The following is a 5,068-nucleotide window of genomic DNA, read 5'->3' as shown; positions in this document are numbered from 1 at the left end:
ATTTTGGCTCTCCTGGACTTGTTTTCATTTTCTTCAGTTTCAGTTTGAATTTGCATATGAGTAACTGATGGTCTGTTCCACAATCTGCCCCTGGCCTTGTTTTGACTAATGATATGGAGCTTTTCCATTGTCTCTTTCTACAGATGTAGTCAATTTTATTTCTGTGTATTCCATCTGGTGAGGTCCATGTGTATAGTCATCTCTTATGCTGTCTAAAGAAGGTATTTAAAATGAAGAAATCATTGATTTTTCAGAATTCTATCTTGCGATCGTCAGCATCATTTCTATCACCAAGGTCATATTTTCCAACTACTGATCCTTCCTCCTTGTTCCCAACCTTTGCATTCCAATCACCAGTAATGATCGATACATCTTGATTGCATGTTTGATCAATTTCAGATTGAAGAAGTTGGTAGAATTCAAGCCTTGGCTTTCATTACTGAAGGAAGAAAGAGGCCTTTTGCATACTGACTGAAGCATGAAGTGACTCATTCTGAGGTCATATTTCTGGTTTAAGCACACAGAACAAGAGCAGGAACCTAGCCAAGTTTACTCAGATGGTTCTAGTAGAGATGCCGGTGACCCATCTGCTGTGAGGGACACACCAAGACAAAAGGCTTCAGAATGGGCATAAATATGGATCTCTTCCAGTAAGTTGACAGTTAGCCATCTTCCAAATTTCTTGACACAGACCAGTGAGTATATCACTTAACTGAAACAGCTTAATTGATAGTCTGTCAACTCCTGGACAGCAAACAATGTCATGGAACAATTTCATTGTGAATTGTTGAATGGAAAACCAATTTACTATGTAAATTTTAACCTAAAGTACCATAAAACATTAGGGGGGAAATAGAAGGCAAAAATAAAATGTCAGTTTAAAATAATTCTCTTTTTAAATGAATCTTTTATTGATTTAACTTAAATCTAACTGATTAAAATAAGCACTTCAAATACGTTTATTAACCACTTTCCTTGACAAGATGGCAGAATACAACTTGACTACTTACACCCTGCATGTTCGGGATCAGCATCCAGTCTTTCCACTGCTTGAGTTTCTCCCAATAAAGGCGATATCTAATGAAAAAGAATTATTACAGGGAAATTGGATCTTCTTCGTGATGGTGTGGCACTATGGGTTAATGCATCGGACTGCAAGGTCAGCTTGAGCTGCAAGGTTGGCAGTTCAAACTCACCAGCTGCTCCTCAGGAACCCTATACGGGATTGCTATGGGTCAGAACCAACTCGATGGCACTTAACAACAAAAAGTAATACCAACATGGTAGACTGCTCAATGGATGTCTACAAAAATCTTCATTCTGATGATATTCCTAATGCTTTGTGAGAAACAAGAACCACAGTTGCTACACAACTTAAACAATTTCAGGTAGAAACTTAACTAATTGTGAAAATGTTTGAAGATCCAGAAACTAGTAAGCAAATGCAGTCAACTAGAGATGATCAGACATCATTTGACGACCTGGAAGACATGCATGGATTTAGATAGTATGCAAAATTCTAATGTAAATGTAGGAATTACTCAGAAGCAGCTAAATACCTTAACTTTTTTAGAGTGCTGGTTCCAGCAGCAGACAGAGCAATGCTTTGAGTTCACTTTGGGGGAAACTGAGCTCTGAAATCTTGATGCAGCAATAGAAGACCTTCACAGTTAAAATAGACCAAAGACAGTAATTCTGTGAGTCCTCTGCTCCAGTCCCTTCAGCAACGAAGATGGTTCATTCACTGGTTTCTGTTTGTTTTCTTCAACCACCCCAAAGGCCACAATCACATTACTGTTCTGTCCATTACCAATCCAGGGTCTGCATAGTCTCCACTATTTCACAACAGCAGTCATAACAAACAAAGGTGTTCAAAAAGGCCAGCAAGTGTTAAAACACCTAGTCAGGGCTGTTTCACAGGAAGCTTACACATAGAAAGACCCACTTACAGAGTTTGTTGAATGCTTATGTGTTAACTTTGCCTTTGATGGGGCTCAGAAAAAGCTAAGGGAATGTGAATCAGGGCTTGTGAATAACTTCTTCTTGGTCGCTGGCTTTGTCAGGATTTCATTGAAAATGCCCATCTCGTCATATTTGACTTTCTGTTTTATGCATCAGTGTATCAGCATTAACATGCTGGCAGATAAATTGAACATGAGTCCAGAAGAAGTTTAAAGGTGGACTGAGAATTGGATTAGAAATGCAAGGCTGGCTGGAGTGGCTAGAAGAACAGAAGATACTTCTTGAAGGAAGGACCAACAGGAAAAACATAAAACAATAACAGCAGTCCGACTGACTACTACAAGAACAAGAAAGTTGCTCGCCCAGGAGACATCAAGGCAAGCGGTCGGGTCTCCTCAGGGCAAACCCTCTTCTAAGACTGAGACTCAATGGGAATACACAAGTAGACATGCACTCTGACTGGTGACCACTTTGGTAACCAATAGCAGGAAGTGAGGGAAGACAGCAATGAAGCTGCGAGCTAAGTCCAACCACGTTCAATTGACTCCTGTGAATCCAAGTGGAGACCTGGTTGGCCAGCAGTATGGCAAGACCTGGGGACTCCTGGGCCCAGAGTCAGTGACATAGTCACAGAGGACTAGAGTGGAGAGCGAAGCATCCAGCTGATAAGAAGAGAAGGCATATGCACAAGAACACCCACACTTGCAGATAATACCCACTTGACCTGGCTTCAATGGCTGGATGATTAGAATTTAACTAGAAGAAGAAAGAAGAGGGGGGAAAAAAGTAATCTGATACAATTTGATGAATTTGACCTACACCTATGGATGCAGTAGCTCAAAAGAGGGAACAAATCTTTACAGCAAGGATCATTCCCACCCCCTCAATACACAGGGTAGACAGGGATGGGCAACTTGGACATTGGCTACCCAAAATGGGGGTGGGGGTGGGGGGCTACAAAGGCAAGAAGTGACTGGCTTACAAGCTTTCAAAAGGGAACATAGATCCAGAGTGCATAGAGGAAGTTGGAATCTCCACTGAGTAGTATCCAATCTGTCTAGGCGGGGCTGCCGTAAGGAGATGCCAATAGGTCTCTTGTGATACAATAGTGATTAATTGTTATCAAGACTGATTGTGAGGGTTGAAAATGTAAAGGTAGACATTTTGTAGCAAAAGGAGGGGAGTGGTTGACTTTGCAGTCCAGGAATGGAGGTCCCTGGGACCATCAAGGGAGAAGAGTAGAGAGCGGGACCCTACCCAGAGAACCAGTGATGCCTGAGATGGAGGCAGAGACAACGTGGAAAGATGGAGCAGCTGGGGACTCTAGACCCAGTGAGGGAGAGGGGCTGTGTGCTGACCACCAGGGGGCAGGCTTGCAGGTATCCCTTTGGTTGTTTGATGATGTATGGAGGGGATTGTAACCATGGCACGGAAACCATATACAATAGAATGAATGTAAAGCTACTGTTCTCCCATGTAAACTATGACATAATTCACAATAAAACATTTTTAAAAAGAAATGCAAGCCTGGATGTTGAAACTGATTCTACATTAGGTCATGTGGTTATGGGTAACAATACCGTCTCACCCTATCAGCAAGCGATTGAAAAGACCAAAAGCCTTTCTTTTAGAAGCTAGATGTTGGCTGTGAACAGTAAGAAGAAAATCAGAATAGTGGGTCAAAGGATTCTAACTGGGCAACTTAGGACTCTGGCTTCTACTGAAGAACTGTTTTTAACAAGATGAAAAAAAGTAAAGGAAAGACGCAACAATCAAACCGCTGTGTAAAGTGTGACATATATTTTAGAAACAACCAATTAAGTGTACATATTGGAGAATTTGAATGAAAAAATACATATATATGTTTATTAGCGAAGTCCTGGTGTGGAGCTGTAGGATAAGTACTGGACAACTAACCTCAAAGTAGTTCAAACTCACAAGCCTCTCCTTGAAAACCCTACACAAGGTCCCTAAGAGTCCGACCCGACTAGACGGCAGTTAATAACACAATAACAATAATTGCTATTGCGTAGTTTTTAAAAGACCATTGTGAATGTTTTAGAAGATTAACATTCTTTTATTTTAAAAAAAAGATGATTTTCGGCCGGAGCCTGCGACCGACTGGGAGTGGAGTGGAGCGGCCGTTGTTGCCGACTCTTTCCTCCTCCCCGCGGTCCAGTTAGTGGGTTGATTAGGCCATCGGCCCTAAAGCCGAGACTTGTGTCATATTTAGTTCTGGAGAACGCCTGGCCGACATGAGTGATGTAGAGGAGAACAACTTCGAGGGCAGAGAGTCTCATTCTCAGTCAAAATCTCCAACGGGAACTCCTGCTCGTGTAAAATCGGAGAGTAGGTCAGCATCTCGTAGTCCGTCAAGGGTTTCCAAACACTCCGAATCCCATTCTCGATCAAGATCAAAATCCAGGTCGAGATCTAGGAGGCATTCTCATAGACGTTACACTCGATCCAGATCCCACTCTCATTCTCATAGGAGACGATCTCGAAGCAGATCATACACACCCGAATACCGGCGTCGAAGGAGCAGAAGTCGAAGTCACTCTCCAATGTCTAACCGCAGAAGACATACGGGAAGCAGAGCAAATCCAGATCCTAATACTTGTCTTGGAGTGTTTGGCCTCAGTTTATACACAACAGAGAGAGATCTTCGTGAAGTATTTTCTAGATATGGACCATTGAGTGGTGTCAATGTGGTTTATGATCAACGAACTGGGAGGTCTAGAGGATTTGCATTTGTTTACTTTGAAAGAATAGATGACTCAAAGGAGGCTATGGAAAGAGCAAATGGAATGGAGCTAGATGGCAGAAGAATTCGTGTGGATTACTCTGTCACCAAGAGAGCACACACACCTACACCAGGCATCTACATGGGCAGACCAACTCATAGTGGTGGTGGTGGCGGTGGTGGAGGTGGTGGTGGTGGCAGACGTCGAGATTCCTACTATGATAGAGGATATGATCGTGGGTATGACAGATATAAAACTATGATTACCGCTACAGAAGAAGATCACCTTCCCCTTATTATAGTAGATACAGATCTCGATCAAGATCTCGTTCTTACAGCCCAAGACGCTATTGATAAATTGAA

General features: G+C 42.3%; 2 pseudogenes across 1 annotated transcript; both read left to right on the top strand.

Moving 5' to 3' along the window:
- The first annotated feature begins 983 nt into the window (after positions 1-983).
- Positions 984-3,686, top strand: LOC102818584 (annotated as a pseudogene).
- A 409-nt stretch (positions 3,687-4,095) lies between these two features.
- Positions 4,096-5,059, top strand: LOC102818216 (annotated as a pseudogene). Its single transcript, XR_438790.1, has one exon. The product of XR_438790.1 is annotated as a transformer 2 alpha homolog (Drosophila) pseudogene (transcript).
- Positions 5,060-5,068: the final 9 nt, after the last annotated feature.

Source organism: Chrysochloris asiatica, unplaced genomic scaffold, assembly GCF_000296735.1.
Source record: "Chrysochloris asiatica unplaced genomic scaffold, ChrAsi1.0 scaffold00268, whole genome shotgun sequence".
Taxonomy (NCBI): Eukaryota; Metazoa; Chordata; class Mammalia; order Afrosoricida; family Chrysochloridae; genus Chrysochloris; species Chrysochloris asiatica.
The sequence above is the reverse complement of the archived record's forward strand: the minus strand, read 5'-3'. Positions and strand labels throughout refer to the sequence as shown.